The sequence below is a fragment of the Lonchura striata genome, chromosome 4, assembly GCF_046129695.1.
Source record: "Lonchura striata isolate bLonStr1 chromosome 4, bLonStr1.mat, whole genome shotgun sequence".
NCBI lineage: Eukaryota > Metazoa > Chordata > Aves > Passeriformes > Estrildidae > Lonchura > Lonchura striata.
In genome coordinates, this window is record NC_134606.1 from 71,295,561 (window position 1) to 71,314,977 (window position 19,417).

The following is a 19,417-nucleotide window of genomic DNA, read 5'->3' on the forward strand; positions in this document are numbered from 1 at the left end:
GCGCCCCGCGCGCGCCCCTCAGCGCCGCGCGCGCGCCGCCCCTCAGGGCTGCGGAGCCGCCGCCGAGGGACCCCCGCGGGCGGGCGCCCCTCAGCCTCCCGGCTCCCTCTTCCCTCAGGGCGCTCCGAGTCCCTCAAGGAGCAGCGCCAGCACCTGCCGGGCTTCCCCGCTGCGGCGCCGGACGACGACCACGCCAGAGCCCGCCTGCCGCGCCGCACAGGTACCTGCGCGCCTCCCCCGAGGCCCTCTCGTCTTCCCCGCCCGAGCGCCCCTCAGGAAAAGGGCGGGAAGGGATGTGTCCTTCTGGCGCCCCTCAGGACATGGCGCTCCCCCACACCCCTCAGCTCCCTCCTCAGGTCACACCGTCCCCTCGCTCAGAGACACTGCATCGACGCGGCTCCCCTGCGGCTCCTTCTCCCGGCTCTCGCCTCACGGCGCGGCTCTTCCCCTGAGCTCCCCAGTACTCAGCCCGACTTCCATGGCTCTTCCCCCCAGCCCTTCGACTCTCACCCCTCCCATCCCCTTGAACGCCTCTGTCTCCTCCCGCTACATCAGACCCTCCATCGCGGACCCCCTTCCCCTTGCGGGAAGGGAAGAGAGCGAAGGCAGACTGGGACAAGCAGCGAGGTGGAACGACATTCCCTCTCCGCCTCCCCAGCCGGCCCCTCCGCTCCGCGCCGCACCCGGGACCCCTCGGCCCCTCGGCACCGCCGAGGCCCCTCACCGCTCTCCCTTCAGGGCCGCTCCTCCGCGTCGCTGCCTCTGGTAAGGAGCCGACGACCGCAGCTCCGCTCGGGGCTCTTGTCCTTCACCGGGTCCGCCCGGCCCGGGCTGCGGCGCTGCTGCGGCGCCGAGAGCGCCGGGCCCGCCGGTGCCTCCGCCCGGGCTCTGCTGCACCTGCTGCGGGGCTGGGCTGCCCTGCGAGCAGAGGAGGCTCCCTCGCTCCGTCCTCCCTCAACTTCGCATCACTCCGGGCTGCCCCCGCTCCGCCCCACCGCATGCACCGGCGCTGCCGCTCGCCCCCGCGTCCGGGGAAAGGCTCGGCTGCCCTCCCGCCCCATGCACTGCCCCGCTGCCGGGACGGCGGGCAGCTCCCGGCACAGGGCAGGTCCCCTGTGCCCGCCTCTGGCGGGCGGGACCGGGGTCGCCTGCACCAATCAGCCCCAGTGCGGCTGCTTTTCGTTTCCAGCCCTTTGCCGTGGGCAGAGGTAACTTCTCCTGGACCAGGTTACTCCAAGTCACATCCAGCTGCTTGGTTAGTCAAGTAACAACTAAACGACGTAGTTATCACCACCTCGCTCACCTAACAGGCTTTAAATACGAACGCTAATTATCCAATTGGTTCTGTGTGTGTGTGTGTGCGTGTGCGTGCGTGCGTGCATGCATGCATGTATGTGTGTGTGCGTGTGTGTATGTGTGTTTCGGGTGGATGTGGATTTGGGTTTTTTTCCCCCCGTGTTATTTCTTTGTTATCTAATAATGATATATCAAAATGTAATAAAACTGTAATCTCATAGCTGACAGACAGTAAAGTTCTTTGAAACAAGATTTGCCCCTCACCTCTCACGCACTCTAAAATCCAAACTTCCCCCGTTTCTTAAAACTTACATGTTCACTGGAGTTTTTGCAATGAGCTTTAAAGGACAAGAAGTGTCAGGTTGTCTTCCTGATTTGCTACATCAGGTTACTCCTTTAATAAAAGCGAATGTTTAAGTTTTGTCAGACAAAAAAAAAGCTAATGAAATTGGAATCATAGGTTAATAAAATAGCACGATAAGAAAAATGAACATAAGCTTTAAATTGATACCCATTTCAGTCAAGACAGCTTGAAAAATAAAATGAAACAACTTCCATTCAAATTAATCCAATTTATTTGGGGCATACAGTTTTCCTTTGCATTAATGACAGAGTTTTTAAGAGCTCTTCTGTTTCTCACATATAGAACAAATCATTAAAGCTTCTCAGACCTCTAAATGTGGCAGTCGGTGCAGGTACCTTGGGAATTCTATTACAATTATTTACCAGACCTTTGTAAAAAATTAAATGTTTCTTCATGGAATGTTGTACTGAAGATGTCTCACAGTGGTGGTAGCACTTTGAATTTAATTACTGTGTGCTATTTCATACTAGCTCAGGAGTGAATGTTATTTATTAAAGCTTTTGTATTATTCCCCACCCACTCTACTGTCAGCACATCAGACTTGCATGATTTTGTCATTGTTCTGCCTTCCCAATTTCCTACCTTGAGCAGATGAGAATAGGTCAAACCCCTTGAGAATAGGTTTTGTTGAAAATTACTGGGTTCAAGAGTTAATGATTTTCTCATAACATCCTACATTTATTGTAATGGCATCTTTCCTTGCTTTGTAATGGCAACTTGCCTTGAGTTTCCATCAACTCTAGGAGTATGTACATCATAGTGTCCTGTCTTTGCCTGTTATGATTCCATGCTAGTGCCAAATTGATTTTATTTCAAACTCCAGATATGTGCAAAATTTTGTATTTAACAATTTTGTATTTCTTTCAAAGTAAATATGAGGCATTCATTATTAGCTAAACTATGATTATAAGGTGTGTAAGGTATACAGCAAAATACTGAAACAGAGGATTTTCATTTTTTCATATTTTCCAGACCCTAAGAAAGAAATTCTGTGTTGCAAAAATTTTGGAGTCTTAGAATCCAAAATTGTGATAAGGAGATCAGATTCAAATTTTAAAAATAAATATGAAGCATTCTTAATTTTTGTTACAAATTCACAGTGTTAATAAACACTTCAAAGCACTTTTGAAGAACCTTAAATTATTTTCCAAAGGGCCACCCTCATATTATTTTTCAAGGCAGAAATTTAATGAATTTGCTTTTAATGTGAACAGTGATGTCATCAAAGTTATTTTTACTGGCTGAGGAGCAAGAAATGCCTCTTGATGTGACATATTTCTCCGAGGTTGTGGAGTGCCTTCATCCAACAGAATGAGATTAGAACTTGATTGTGTTGGAGGAAGACAATGGTTCCCTGTTGCAGTTTCATCCCAGTGGAGTTTTTATCATGCTCATAAAAATCAAGAAATACTACACTGTTAATTCCAGCTTTGTGATTCTGAAAATCCAGTTAATTGAGCTGCACAATATGCGTAAGTTATATTGAAGATGTGTCCCTTTTGCATTTCTTCTTATTCGCACAGGTCTGGCCAAAGTGGAAGGAATTTCTCCAGTAGATTTCTGGATCATGATGATTCACATTGAGGTCTTTTAAGTGGTTTTTCCTCAGCCTCAGTTGTTTTGGCTATACATGCACATACCTCGAAAGAGTTTTTAAAGAGCAAAGTACAAGTATCACCTTCCTTGTAACTGATACCAATTGATACGCAGTCATAAGCAGCCAAAGTCATTTATTTAAGTAAGGTTCATAGTTCTTTAGCCTTTCCAATATGCCAGAATGAATTGATCATCTGAAATGTATAGTAGCCCATTTCACTGCAGGGTTACCAGACAACCAGCACTTCTGGATCTGCCTGCCTCATCTTTGGAACCTGCTCACAGATCCTCACAAAAGCAAGGAAAACTTAGAAATGAGTCTGCCTTTGCCGTAGGCAACTGTTAGCCTTACTGCCTCACACAAGTGACACTAACACTCTAACACACCAGTTAATTCTGAGTGGGAGAACCCCTCGACTGTGTGTTGTTACAGCTGTAAATGGTGGCTCCCAACAGAGAACTACAGTGATCATCCCATGCTTTGTGGCTCGTGGAGGTGTGAAATGGTAATTCCTATTTAGCTGATGTAATTTGGGTAGCAGCAGACTATTTTTCTCCTAGGTGAGAAATCTGTGATAAGCCTGCAGTTGTTCTTTCAGTGCAGTCTGTGTAATTACAAAACACAATGTTCTATTTCCTGGGGCAAAGATTTTAACAAAGGAAGAAGGAATCCTTTATGGACAAATTTAGGTGAGACCTCATGTCTTATTTATTCCTTGCTTGGCAGTAAGTTTCTGAAGAGGTTTGTTGACCATGGAGCTAGGACACGTTAACGTAGAAAAATATTAAAACCATAAATCCCACTTTGCTATGCCTTGTTGTAAGGGACATTCTGTGGTTAGAGAAGGCACAGGGAAGAGCACTTAAAGCGTTTGAGCAGATCAAGCAGCTCTCCTATGAGGAAAGACTGAAGAAGGTTGAACTCTTCTGTGTGGAAAGGGAATAGCTGAGAGAGGATTTGGTCAAGATCTGCAAAACCGTGAAGGGGGTAGAAATGACAGCTACACAACTGCTTTTCGCTACAAGCTGTGGTTCCAGAACAGGCGAGAGTAACTGCAGCAAGCACCAAAGCAGGTTAAAGAGATGAAAGGCAGGTTTTCACGACAGGCAGCTGACCTTGATTTCCTTTATTACCCCCAGAAGTTAAAAAGGCAGGCTGATTGAGCAAGGTTAGTCATGGAACGAGCAGCTTTGTGAGTGAGGGCAGTTCAGCTCTGGAGATCAGCTTTGGCCCTGTTGCTATGCAGATGCAATAACTCAGTATTGTGAGTGAGTAATAGGGGAAGTGGTTAGCAGAAGGGGTTATGCTGTCTCTCAAGGGTCTTTTCTTTTCCCACTGTTAGAAGCTGAATAGTGACCTGGAAGAACTTCACTAACTCTCAGAGTATTTTTTGTGTTGAGAGCTCTAGTCTAGGGATCAGAGACACCAATTAAGTTATTTTTTTCTCTTTTATTTTCTGCTTTAAGCAGAGTTCTGAATGTGAAAATGTAGTCAGAAGACTGAAAGACTCTCTGAGTGGTTTTCCTGTTAGTGGGTGGAGAGACTATGGTTTTGTAAAAGTTGCTTCTGGAAACTTAGACTCTGTTTATCCCAGAATATTTTCGAGTTCTAGAGTAATGCTGAAACACAAACAGGCAGGAAGTGTTAGGTATGGTGTAGGTGCTTCTTAGTTGAATTGAGTTGTTTATGTTATATGTTCTGGTGACTTTTTGTTCACTTGATGTGTTTTTTTTTATTGTACGCTTAATAGCAATTTAGTAATGGAGGTTCAAAACCTGTGACACTCCTTGTTTCAGTCCTGTGTTTCAATATTGTTTCTCTCTGATTGTGTAGTCACTTCTTGAGTAGCATGATAACATATGCTTCAGTGTGCCTTTAAAAAGGAATACAGAAACGGATTAAAGTTTCTGTTTATACTTGTGAGGGTTGCTTTGAATTCAATTTCATAAGATTAGTCATTAAGTGTGTAAAAACACCGCATGTGAAAACAGTGTCCTCTTAGTTGTAGTTAAAAATGTTTGCACATGTACTTGGCTGTTTTCCAGGTTTTTATCTTAGCAAATAACTAACATGTGTAGCTCTCCTCACCCCCTTCAAAAAGAAGCCCTAGGACTTGATCTCTTTAAATCTGAAGAGGGGAAAAAAAAAAAAAAAACACAAAATAGGTAATGGTGGTAGTCTTTTTTCAGCCTAAAACACCAAAAGGTATTCCAAGTCTATTACCTGGTGGGGGTTGCTTGTTCTAATTTGTTCTTTAGACAGGAAGAAGCAATTGCAAAAGGCCACTGAAAACTAGGGTAGTTTCAAAACGAGGCAAAAAAGTTTCTAAAATATCCTAGCTCAGACCTAGTACTAGTTTTATACCTAGCTTTTGCAAGAGGCTTTTTCAGACCCCACTGACATTATGTACAACTTCTAACAAGTATTGAGTTTAAAACCTGGCTGCAGAGCGAGCAAGCCCATCCAACAAGATGATTGATAGTGCTCTGTTTTTACTCTTCCTTGGGAGTAGCTTCAGGAAGCACTACTTAGTTTTGCATCCATGGTTCTAATTTAAAGTATCCCTAATAAGCTAGGGTTTGTGTATCTCTCCTGTGTAGAGTAGAAAAGGTTAGTTTGTACGTAATAAGTAAAATAATTAATAGTGCCTGGATACTCTACTGAAAGGTGTTGCTGATTGACTGAAAGGAAAAAAAGAGCAGGAAAACAAACAAATGTATTGCTCCAGCGGTAGTGTATTGTGTTTGGTTCTTGAACCATTTCTCATTGATAAAAGAGCACTTGCCACAACTATTAAGAAAACACCAAATGCCAAAGCTCTGTATAGCTTGTTTGTTCTCCTTAGCCCCTCTGGGCAGTAAGGAACAGAGTGAGAGGGCAGCATCTCAAAAGGGCTTCAGGGAAATAGATAAATGAACTGAGATCTGCTTGGTAACTCCACACTGACACAGGTGATAGGGGTGTGGTATGGTGTGGGCATGTTTGGTTTTCTGTTTCATAAATTACTATAAGGCAGTTTTCATAGCCTTGGCTGTAGTGTGGTAAAAGCTTGTCAAAAGATGAGTTATTAAACTCTTTAAATGAAGTTCTGTGTTTCCTTTGTGTCTCATGTAATTGGCTCCTTTTCTCTTTTTCCTTCTCTTTTCTTTTTCCTCTTCCTGTTGTCAAGCTCTACTGGGCCTGGTATTTTGGAGTCTTTTTAGTTGAAGATGACACTAAGCAGCAGTCTGAAAATATTTGTTAAATAGTATTACTGTTAAGTGTTTAACAGTATTTGTTAAACACAAAAAGACAGCTTGTCCTTCCTTCATTTGATGTGTTCTGCCTCCTCAGGTAGTGCTAAGCTCGACTTGGTAAATTAATTACAACTCTACCCATTGTACCAGTTCCTTTGTCAGAAAGCTGCTCTGATTTTAAGATGAATTTGATGGGTCTGTAAAAGTCATTATAGGACTGGGTTCTATATGAGTTAATAGTCCCAGCCCAGGAGGGCCCTCTCAATCCTGAATTGCTGATCAGGTATTGATGAGAACTGAGAGATTGAGATTAAGAACCAGAACAGGGCTCTCCAGCCTTCTTTTTGGGATGTTTGGGAATGGGGCAGAGATCCCGAGTTTAAGCTCCAGTGCCAGATGACTGATAGACATACACTTTAATAGAAAACTTGGGAGGGGTTGGGGACAATGACTTCCAGCAATAGGTAAGAAGCAAAACAACCCAAGTCTGGTGAATTCAACGTGCTATGGGAATCAAGTATGGCCACTGATGTGAGTCCAGAGAGGGGATAGAATATGGCATTCCAGTTGCCACAAGCATATCTCAGCTCTGCAGTGCTTTGGGAAGCCAGGAACTTCTGACACTGAACTTATGGTGCAGCTGTGGCCCCTCACCAGCAGTGCTGGTTCGTCTTGTTGTAGCTCTGTTGTTGGGGGTGATGGGGAAGCTTGCCAAAGTCACTCTATGTACCTACCACATGCCAAGAAGTTGTTTCCCAATGTTTGGGTAGCCACCACCACATCCTCATGCCACATCTTCCAAACAAGTTCCTCACTTGTGTGTTTTATTTTGCAAGCCTTATGATGAGACTGCCATGTTGAAATAACTGCTTCAAATATCAGAGGAACTCTTTGCTCTTCAGCTGGAGAAGCAGGCTTCCCAGGAACTTTTTCTGTTTTTCTCTTCAATCTTTACAGTAGGAGACTTTCATCTTGATGTATTCCTTTCTGCTTTACCAACTATTTTTCCTCTTCTGTGCTTTTAAGTAGCCCTAGTAATAAAAGCCTTCTGTCAAGCTGTTTTCTGAATGCTGAAGAACCCTTTTTTACTTAGGTGTCCCTTCTGCGCAGAGCTAAGAAATGTATCCCTACTGTGCAATTCCACCATCAAAGTCTGTTTAAGAGACCACAGCCTTTTGCAGCTGAAGTTGTCTTTTTTTTTTTATAGCTGCACCTTTTAGAATACCTGCTGGGTCATTTTACATTGTCCCTTTTGTGGCCTTACCATTTCTTGCTGGTTTATTTGTTTTTAAAGAGTGTGTCCAGTACCATTTCCTACAATGTCACGTTTTTCCTTGTTGGTTTCAATTATTTCATGCTGTCCTTGTGCTTAAGGCAACCAGAAAGCTTGGAGGCCTGAAGTGCAGAATGAATCATTTAGGGCAGGCGATCGGCTTTGGAAGAGAGAACAAATTGAAAGTCATTTTCTCTCCAAACTGCTCTTGGTAATTTAGTTCCCAGTGTAGCATTTCTTCTTCCCTTTTATTTAGAAGATGAACTAAATACCAAGAGAAGGATGGAAAAGACACTTCTAAGAATGTCAAAAAAACCCATTTCCATTCCTCCCAAAACTAGGGAAAAGAATAGCCACATCAAATTAGAGCTCCAATAAGCTAAAAAGAAATTGTTAATTATACATGTAGCTATTAGAAGTCTATTGGTGTGCCATGTCATACCCCTGCTGACATATTTGTTTCTTTCAAGTCAAAGGTCTCAAATGAGTCATTATATGTATATTTGTCCAAGGTCTTCATGAGTTCCTTATGTACTCGCTTTTGAATTTTTTGTGCATTTAACAATTTTGATGTAATTCTGAATAATGTAATATTAAAGGCTGCTTTTCCATCACAGTATTAAATAGAACAAGGGAAATATATTTAAGTAAGTAGCAAGTTTGTACAGAATATCGGCAACATGGTTTATACAAACTCTAGGAAGTTGGTTTTAAATAGTTGCCAAAAAAGAAACTAACATTTTGTATTATTGAAAAGATGTTCTCTCCTTTTCAAATAAGCATTCTGTCTGCTTTTATTTTCTAGGAATCTTCTCTTCTTGAAGGGGAAATTTGCCTTGAATTAATTCTCTGTTGATTTTCTTTGCTTTGTTTTTCATTAGTACATTCTCAAATAGTTGTGTGGAAATGCAGCTAACTAGCTTGTGTTTTTTATTTGTGGGTATCTATGCAACCCCATCTGTGCTTTTAATGCACCAGGTACACCAAAATTGGCTAGGAATAACCTAATTTCAGGCACATGTGTTGGCCCCAACTTGTGACATGGGGCAGAGCAGATGCTGTTTCCCAGTACGGAACTCTTCCATCACTCTGCAGCCCGGGGCTGTTATCATCACATAATGATGTTCTTCCTGTGTTTGTCTCCTCATATCAGTGATCTTCGTTAGCAGGACCTCATCCTTTACTCAACCGTCAGTGATTTAATTGAAGCTATTGTCTCTAGCTGGGTGCATCCATGTTAAAGCCCTCCTAGGAACGTTGAATAATGCATTGGATGATTTGCTAAGGGAACCTGGATCTTATTTCATATCAAGAGTGTGTTAAACATATGCAAGGGCATGAAAATCTTTGGAGTACACTTCCCTTTGTCCCATTATCCAATTACTCTAGCTGTAGTGACTGAACTGCAGCTGATCAAAGTGTATGTTTAGGAAAAGTAAAAATCTGCCATCTCATGATTAGCCTTTCTTCTTATGCTGTTGTTCTACCAGCAGTTTTGAAAATTGGTTCTTTTATTGATAAGGCATGGTAAAGCTTGTTCAGTTTGCAGTTAGTGTGATTTTTTTTCTTTTTGTTGTGGTTGAGGGAGGGGTTTATACATTTTTCTATATGTGATTATTAACTGAGACTTATGTTTTTGATTTTGTGTGTTGTGAATGGAACAATGTACTAAAATCCATTATGGAGCTGTCATGTGTAAATTTGAGTATTTGGGAACCTTAATCCATCTTCCTTCTGTAGAAGTCTGCTGCTTCATGTTGCCCTTGTTGAAGTTTTGGAACAGCTTTGGAGATGGCTACTGGCTACAGTTACTCCAGATACAGGCATCCATGAGCATGTGAATCCTAAAATAATCCAGGTTAGAAGCTATGTCCAGAGGTCTAATCCCATTCCAGCCAGGAATTGATCATATTAGTTTTGGGTGCTTAGGGCCTGGCTACTTCAGTCTGGAACACTTGAGTATCAGGGTTCCACAGCCTATCTGGGCAACCTTTCTCAGTGTTTGACAACAATGATGGTTTTTTAAATATCTAGGCAGCTCTTGTTGGCCTTTGTGTCCACTGCCTTTGATGCTATCACTGAGCATTTCCCAAAAAGCCTTGATGTTCCTTGACCCAATCCCACTGTTCAGCTGAAGACAGTAATGAGTTCTCCCGTCAGCTCTCTCTTGAGATATAGGACACCAGAGAATCTAGTCACCTGCATTCCTTCAATCTTGCCAGAGTGTGGATTTTGAGTGAGAGTATGAAGATATCCCTCCACACCTACTGAAATCTTGGCTTGTTTTGCAATGCTGGTGCTGTGAGTTTGTGTGGATCAGAGATGGTGATTCCCAGAAAGAAAGTGTTCTTTATTTTTATTGGATCTGCTAGGGCTGGAAGGAAGACAGAATTCTCTCTTTGATTTTGTATCTATGAAATGGCTGGGAACACACTTGGGAAGGAACTTATTGCAGAGGAGGCAGCTTGACAGATGGAGTAAAGCAAAAAAAAAAAGATAGTATTAATGAAAATGAAGGCATTAGTAGTATCAAAACCAGGAGTTAAGTACAGGTGGTGCAGATGCAAAGAGCAAGTTGGAGTTACTGTGTGGTGGGCAGGGGATTGCAGACATTACATCTTAATTGCCTCAGGCTTTGTCTTTTTAATATCTCAGTAATGTGTTTGTGGACAAGTTAAGAGTGAAAAAATTAATACAGATATTGCAAGAGAGGCATCATGGATACCATAGAGTTTGATTTTTCTAGAGTGGAGAGAGCAAGATTATTGGTTGAAGGGGGAGGAGTTGTTCTGCTTTTTCAGCCGCTGTTTTGAATAATGAAATATTTATTCCCTTGGAGAAGAATAGCTGAAACAATAGAGCTGTGTTTATAGAAAAATGGTCATTTGTCCAGACTCTGATTTCTGGTTCATCAATACCTCTTTGTGAGAGGTACTTCCCTCAAATATGCCTTTGTTTCCAATGGAATGCAACCAGGGGCGTATAGTGCAAGCAGTCTTAGTTGGGCTGGCTTAAACAAACAATAAAACAGTGCAAAGACTGAAATTAAAATGTATATATTTGTTCTGTGCCATGTTCTATTCATTACCTGACTAGAGCATGAGGCAAATCAAAACATCTTGAAGCTTCCAGCTGGCTGAGTTGCATATCTGTACAGCAATGTTACATGTTTTTTAAAACATGATTAACGAGGCAGTTGCCAAGCTTTTCTTATGGTTTGTTTAACTAGCTTCTGAATGGTGGAAATAACCAGAAGAGTTCTCAATTCATGCCTGTTCATAAGGACAAATACCAACTTTTTTCCTTTTTTCCCCAGACCACTGAGCCCAGTGATCCAGTCTTATGCTTGGAGGGACTGTGACAGGTGGTAAGTGAGATGGCTTCAGGTCACTTTGAATGTAATTCATCTTTTTTCTGAAAATGACATCTGCTTGCCCAGAGGGTGCTTGAGTCTATTTTCTTCTCTCCACGCCCTGGTATCCTTTGCTAGAAGCAGTTGAGAGCTCGGAATATTTATTACCACGTCATTGCTCGTCATGTCCCTGTTGTGATGACAGGGTGTGTTAAGGCTCCCTTTCTCTGCCAGAGAACCACAGCCTAGCCTAGAATGCAAGTTTAATAACATAAAGCTATGTTTTTAGTTTGATTTGTTGTGCTTTTTTCTCTCCGTTCTGGTGTGTTGACCTTGCCTGCTGCTTTGACTTGACTTGTTTAGTTCTCTTGAAAGCACCATCTAGTGGTACAAGCTCATTAAGGAATAGGTTTTCTTGCTTCTTTCTGGGGTAAATCTGTCTCTTGTTTTGTCTTTGCTAAAAATAAGGCTCAAGAGAATTTCTCCAGTTTCCCTTCCAGCCTAGCTCACATTTAGAAAAATTTGGCTGCATCCCCCTGCACCTCTATGGTGCCTTTAAAAAAATTTTTTTTGACAGGAGCTTAAGTCAAATGGGTTGATCTCCAAGAAGAAATCAATGGTAAGTGTAAAAGATGATTGCTTTATTAGAGCAAGAGGTGGTACTGCACTGTGGTTTGTTCTAGAAGCAGAGATGAGTCTGCAGGAGGGGTGAGGAGAGCTGCTCTTCTGCCAACTGTTCAGGGCTTTTTCCCAAGGGCTTTATGCATATTTTGGATACGGCCAAGTAGTAAGATGTAAGGATATTGCCCTCTCTGCAGCAAGAAGGGTGGCATTCAAGGAACAATGAGTGCACCCTTCAGCAGGATGTGAAACAAGGAAGCTTCAGAGATTCAGAGAGAGTTTCTGCCACCTATTGCAGAGCAAGCAAACACCATGGGATACAGGGAAGGAAGTGACTGGGAGCCAGAGATTAAGGAACTGAAGCAATGATAAATCATGGAGAATATGAATGTGAAGTCAGTGAATCAAAAGCAGCTGACTACAACAGTGCTAATGTGTGAAGAGTCAATTGAGAAGTCAGGACAAGTCATCAAAGAATTAGTGAAGTGACTTGCACATGTTGGTGACAGGGCTGGCAGTAGTTGCCGTGTTGGGTCCATATGATAGCCTGGGTTTAACAAGATGGACATCATTGTGCCAATAACTTATTTGTTCTGGTCACTGAACAAAACACAAATACATGCAGCACTGTGAAATGAGTAATATTTCATTCTAGAAAACAGAAGCAACATTCATGAACAACTAAATTTCATTAGAATTGACAACCACAGTGATGGGCAGATGGTGTCACACCTTGCTGCCTTGTCTGGATCAAACACTTTGTGTGACTGATAATGGGAAAATCTCTCTTGGAAAATTTCTCTCTCCCTTCCAGGTTAACGCTACCTGCCCTTTTTAGTGTCCCAATATTACAGAGCAGCAGAGGCATCTTTGAATTTATTTTTAAATATCAAGGAAAAAGTATTTACTAATGCCCAGTAAATATGCAAATATGTAAGGGTGGCATCTTGACAGATCCATCATAAGGGACTTGTCCTGTGGGGTGATACAACCTGCTTGTTTGAGCATTTGGACAGCAAAATCTGAGTTTGAGCATCTTTAAATAGAAAGAGATTTGAAATCTTGTGGTTTTTGGTCCATGAAAATGACACATAACTACCCAAATAAAAATAATGCCTTTAATTTTTTTGATTCTAGAAATATTTTCAGCCTAACTTCATTCAGTTTTTCAACCAACTGATATGAGGTTTGTGGTAAAGTCAACCATCAGAAATGAAAGAAAGGCTGCTCATCAGTGTTATGCTTCAATATGAAGTTCTTGCTTACAGCAGAGCAGTGATGGTTTTCAAATAGACAGCTTAGCTTCAAAGATACACTTAATGAGCAAGAGGGAACAACTGTTTTGACTATAGAGGGAATGACTATAGACTGAAAATGAAGGTGAAACACATATTTTTTGTCTGCAGTACATAGCAGCACCACCACTAAATGCATGGCATTAGTAACATAAATTGCATCCCATTTTATTCCATATTGTGACAGTACATGCCCAAAGGAAACACAGAAGGAGAAAATCTACAGACTGAAACAGGGAGGACAGGGGGCAAATTGTGGAAATACTTCATGCCTAGAATGTTGCTGAGGTAAGTGAAATTTAAGCATGTGAACCTTGCCAAAATACAAGTTACCAGCTCCTATTCCAAAATTGCAACATCCTGGCAGATGAAGCATTTGTAAATAGTGACATGGCTAGAAAGAAATGGATGCTGATAGTTGGGAGATATGATGGGATTCAATTTGCCTTAAGGAAAGGGTCATGTAGTGATGCAATATCAAATTATGTGTGAGAAAATGAACTGATTTAGATATCAATTGTATGAGATGGGAAGCTACAGTTCATGCCTGGAACTTCCTGTTGTAGACAGGTTATATTTACCTGGTCAAGTTTGAGAACATCTGGGGCCTGGAGCAGTGCAGGTAAGCCCTGAAAACCAAGGATCTCTGATGGTATTGTGCTGGTATTCTGCTCTTGGTATACCACACACACACAAAAACTCCAAACCAAAAAAAAAAAAAACCAAAAAAAACCCCAAAACCCAAATATTAGAAACAGAAATAAAAAACCAGACAACCACAAACCAACAAACCCTATCACCACCAAAAAAGAAAATAAAAACAATTAACCCAACCAAAAAAAAACACACCACAAAAATCCACCACCAATTAAACAAAAAACCCCAAAACAAACAAAAACGCAACCACCAAAGATGCCAGAAAAAATAGCTTCCTTTCTAAGGTGCAATTATTTGTTCTAGCTAACATTTGATATACTTGCTGATTCTGACCAGGTTAAAGGCTAAATAAAAACTATTTATTTAAGTCCTTTTATGCCAGTAAGGTGAAGTAATCACTGGTGCTGTCTTTGGTTGTGTCTCTTTGCAAGTCAATCAATTAATTTTTTTTATTTCGTGTTTAGTCTGAGTTGAATTTCATCTGTGTGGTGGAATTTGCAGTATCCCGCTGGCACCTGTGCCATGGGATTGTAGTTGAATAAGTGTATTTCCCAATCATACTTGTATTATTGTCTTGAGTTTTTTTTCTTGCCCTTTCTTGGAGTGTTCTGTGTAATGGCTGTTAAATTATTTTCTTTACTTTCTATAATGCTGCTGACTTCCTTTTGGAAGGCGAGATGTGACACATGCCCCTAATTTCTATTCCACTATAATGCAGCTGGGGGAACAAAGTGTTGACTGTCCACTGATTTGACTGTGTGAGCTGATAGCTTTTAAAACAGTGGGTTTATTGGCAAAGGGTTTCCCAAATGTGGTTTTAGTAGTGGTTGTATTCAGACTGACATAAAAAGTGCATATATTGATATTTCAAAGAACAGTCGTGCAATATATGTATACATTTCTCTTCAAAAATGGGTGAATTTCCAGAAATAGCTTGGAGCTATCTGCCATATAATGCACTGAAGACATATGTGAGCAGCAAGAAAGCAGCATTTGTGCCATGAGAAGTTAATTGGTAAGTAAAGTATCATTTCTGAGCTGTGGGCTCCTGAAGCAATTTCAGGTTTTGTACACAAAAGCTTCATCAGATGGATGCTATCTTCGATGTGTGTCTTTGTATGCAAAGGACATTTACATATAGGAGTCTGTAGTTTTATTGTAGTGCTGATGTGATGTGAATACTCCTTTTTACATACAGGGCAGAGCTCACATGTGGCCCCATTATCAAGTTTCATGTTAGGCAAGAAATTTTTGCATGCTCAGTCATCTTATTCTGGTGTTTTTTCTGGCTGCGTGGATTCACAAAGGTGACTTTTCACTGAGTCCCTGACTGTGTGCCCAGGGGTTTGCCTAACAAGACTACCTGTCCCTACGAGCCTGACCTCTCTTAGATCACCACAGCTATGGAATTACTATCTCAGTGTATTGTGAAAATCTTTGATTGGCACAGCTTTTGGAACATGTATCTGCACATCTCACTGCAAAGATCCCATTAGTTGTCTGAGGCACTGCCTTCCAAGTCCATGGCAATCAAGAGCACGAAAGTTAACTTGGAAATTTTATTAGGTTCAACCAAAGATTTGGAGCCAGGATAAGCTGGTTTGGTTTTTGGGGAATGCCCCTTGCTCCATACAGTAATTTCAGGAACAGAACTTTAAAATTAATTTAATAGTGCAAGAGTTTCCAGCATGTAGTTGTCCAGGTAAGATGTAGGTCCATGGTCATTGTCTTTACTATGTGATGCTGTCACATGTTTTTAGATGGACTACAGGAAAACCAAGCTTTTCTTTACAAGGAAAAACTTTGCAAGTTTTTGGTTTTCCTTCTTCTTTCTCAGAATCTTTCCAGTCACAGTTGTTGATAATATCTTGGTGTAAATGAGAAAAATATCTTCATCTGTTCATGTTCTCCTTAAGGGGAATGCTGTGAAATATGTGAAGCATTATCCATGGGGTTTCTCTATTCCTATGCAATTTCTCTTTTTATTATACTCTGTGATAATAAATATATCCCTTTATTATAAGATAAGGTATCTCTGTTCCACTTCCTTTTTACTGGATCTGTTTATTCATCTTATTCCAGCTCAACCCATCATGCTATTGCTTCCATTTTAGCTTGTTTATAATTTCCCTGTCAGTTACATATGATAAATATATTTGTAAGAATCAGTAGATGTATATGTTTAAAAAGATAATCTGGATGCAAGTGTTCAATCTTTTTTTGCCTTCATTCTGAAACCTGGTAGTGACTGAAATTAGGATGAGAATTTAAACATAGAATCCTAAAATTGATGGTAACTTTTTTTGAGATCCTGCAAGGACTTCAGTGAGGATTAAATGTGGCCTTAACTCTGGTTTGGCAAACTTCCTGCCATAATGCATAGTTTTAAATATCTCTCAGACTCTGCAGGGGAAAGCAAGGGATGATATGTGACACTGTGTAAGGAATACTACAGTAACAAGCTCCTGTGAGCCGTGCTGAGTGTTCAGATTGCCTGTACAATCCACGTTCCAGGACATCAGGCACTGGGTACCACAGAGGCTGCTCTGCCTTTTCAGTAACTGCCACCTAGTCTGCCAGGCAAACTCACTGTGAATCACAAGGAAGTTCTGGAAAAATATTTGTTTCCTTTATTTATGGTGTGGGAACAGAAGCGTGCTAAACACAGCTCTTCATCTTCATGCTTGACGTGCCTCATCTTAGGCAAAAGGACTGGATTGTGTCATAGCCTGGCAATTGCCTTGGCAATGAGTGCCAGTGTGACCACAGTGGCTGGGCTGGCTTCTGCCCCAGACGGGTGTGGGGATGTCAGTGTGCCGATATGATCTCTGCTGGATTCACGTTCCACCTCAAGCAGCATCAGGGCAAGGGTCATGAGTGTGTGCTTGTGTCTGGACCACTGGATTCACAGGTACACTCTGGAAGCCATTTGTTTGTGTGCCAAAGCCTTGTGAGGGCTTAGAGCAGAAGCCTGACATGCTGCTGCAGTACAATCAGAGCTTAGGAAAGCATTAATATACTTCTGGTAGAAGCTGCCTTATCAGGCATAATTCAAGTTGCTGACTCCATGTACTTTGTGGATGTTGCCTTTGGTATACAAATGGTAAAATCATCAAGCTTGTAGCTTTAGTTCAAAAGGCTCCAGGTCATAACTCAGGAAATCAAGTTCTAATTTCTTCCTTTGCCAAATTTTTGTGACTCATTCAAATTACTTGATCTTTTACTGTCTCAATTTACTGCCTTGGAAATCAACATAAACTCACCTATTTTTTCCCTAAATGTTTTTCAGCCATTTTTGAGGCATAAAAGATAATGACTAATTTCAGATGTTCTCCTCAGTAGGATTGGGAAGAAGTGCCATTAACTTTGTGGTGTCATTCAGAAAAGTTGCTGAGGAGAAAAATGCCAAAAGTAGAGCTTGTATGATCCTCTGTGTATTGCGTAGTTATTCTTCTCCGTGTGTGAGAGGAAGAGATCCCCAGAAATCAAAGGTTATGTAAACCTTTTGGAGGTATGCTTTGAACATTAGGAGATTATTCTAGACATGTAGTAACCTCATATTTTCAGTGCTAAATACCCTTATTTGTTTAAAATATAAGGTGGCCAAAACTAAGAATCCAGGGGGTTTTCACAAGTATTTTATTGGAAAACAACTTGATATTAAAATATCATGTCTTGGACTTTCTCTGTTGAATTATAATTTTAAGGGTAGTTTTTTTATAAATTTAAAATCTGGGTGAGGAATGTGGTCGAAAATGTTAAAGCTAAGTCAGACAATGGTAATCTTTGGTATCGGGAAGCCTTCTGTGTGCTGGCATGTTGTTTTCCAAACAACAGATGTCTTTTAATGTCACTCATTAACCAGTTGTACGAGCCATTAAAAGCCCACTTGCCATTTTCCTAGCATTACTTTTCCTAAGCAGGACTCTGAGAAACCTTCAATTTACCTTAGCTATGGCTCTACAGAGCAGTCTGTGGTGTTTGTGCCTGGTAGGGGACAGATTGTAAAGACTGCAACCTTAAGTATGCTTGTGAAAATAGGAAATAATACATATTGATTATACAAAATAATAGGAAATCATAGATATTATTGTGGTTGTGATCAAAAACACCCCAGAATGGGCTAATTAGTCAGGCTGTTTGTAGATAATGAAGACTAGTTTTGTTTTTACAGTTTAGGTTTTTTTTGTCTGAGGAGTAATGTGGGAGTGCTGCCTTAGGTGCCTGGCTTAATTTCATTCTCATGTTGCATCTAATGTAGTAGATTTCTCTGTTACATGTTAAAAATTTGGCAAGTCCAAAAAGTTTATTTGCACATTGTGTACAGGGAGTGCTTCATACTCGCACAGATCCCAAACTGATGGTGATTTAATCTCTTATGCAAAGGAGAGACTATATAGCACTATGTCATCCAGATATCATGGAAAAAAAGGGGGTTTATTTTCTGTTTTTTTGACCTTAGGAAATTATTACTGGGAAGTCATTCAGCTGATATGATAAAGTTTTTCTGTGTAACAGCTGTGAAGTAGTAGCCCTAAAGATTTCCAAATGAATCTAAATATCTATGAGATATTTAGCAGCTTCCTCAAAATATGTTCTGTTAGAAAGGCACACTTAATGGGAGGATGAGCAATTAAAACAGAGATTAAGTACTTGAAGTTCTTAGTTTCTCCTTGTTTCTGAGCTTGCCAAGAGGATTCCAGTGCAAACTGAAATGAATGATGGCCATGAGAGTCAGGCAACTTAAACCACTTGCTGCGTTGGTAGTGATGACTTGTTAGCTATGCTATGGGGAAATCATGTTTATGAAGAGAATTTATGACAGCAAAACTGGGATCCTAATGTTCTAAGTCCTTTTTTATCTATTTTCCTTGTTGCAGTGACTTCTTTTAGGTTGTTTAGGAGCAGCCTACCTACTTTTAGCTTGCTGGTGTTCAGCACATACACATGGTCTAGACACATTTGAAGTGCTGGTTTTAGCAGCAACTCATCAGAGGGAAAGGTGTTAAATCATCTTGAAGATTTTGGTTTCTTTAGGCCTAAGCGTGTGACTTTCACAGCTCTGTGTCTCTGGCATTGCATTAAGTATTGTTGCTCATTTTGTGGTATGGAGAACCATCTAAGAATGTTGATATTAAGATTTTCTCTCCCTCTCTAGATACAGATAACAGTACTGTAGTCTCAAATAGTCTGGATCTGCTATAGGAAAGTCAGTGAAATCACTTGTGTAACAGAATGGCTGCTAAATTTCAAAATATTTGTCAGGTGAGTTTAAAACAAAATAGGAAACATCTATTTCTCCCCATCAGATTGATTTCTTATGTGACCTCTTTATGATCAGGTTTCGTTGTAATTAAAGTATTACACATGTTCAGGGAAAAATTTTGTAACATAGCCACATAGCTCTCAAAAGAGTGACAGGCTTGGGGGATTGTAAATTGGAAGTAAAAATACCAATCTGGGAATATATCTAAATGTGGTGAGGATGCTTAGAAAAAATTATTTTAAAAATACTAAAAATATGGCTTAGAATAAAAAGATGCTAAACTTTCTCACCTGCTCAGACAATTTGACTGTTTAAAGACACTTAATGTTCACAGCTTCTGCCATCTGATGATCATCTTGACTCTAGAGAAAGCTCCATTCCTCCCTCCAAAGAAAACCACCAAAAAACAAGAGAAGCTATATCTGTTCAGCTCAGCAAATCTTCTAAAGGTGTCTCTGTA

General features: G+C 40.9%; 1 protein-coding gene and 1 long non-coding RNA gene across 2 annotated transcripts in view; one reads left to right on the forward strand and one right to left on the reverse strand.

The window, feature by feature from the left end:
- Positions 1-1,064, reverse strand: part of UGT8 (UDP glycosyltransferase 8) — a 35,848-nt gene extending 34,784 nt beyond the window's left edge. The window contains exon 1 of the mRNA XM_021531494.3: positions 725-1,064. The gene's annotated coding sequence lies outside the window, so the exon portion shown is untranslated. The remainder of the gene's footprint in view (positions 1-724) is intronic.
- LOC144246236 (uncharacterized) lies at positions 24-13,879 on the forward strand. Its single transcript, XR_013339904.1, has 3 exons — positions 24-220; positions 11,083-11,133; positions 13,222-13,879. It is a non-coding gene; the product is annotated as an uncharacterized LOC144246236 (long non-coding RNA).
- The last annotated feature ends 5,538 nt before the right edge of the window (positions 13,880-19,417 follow it).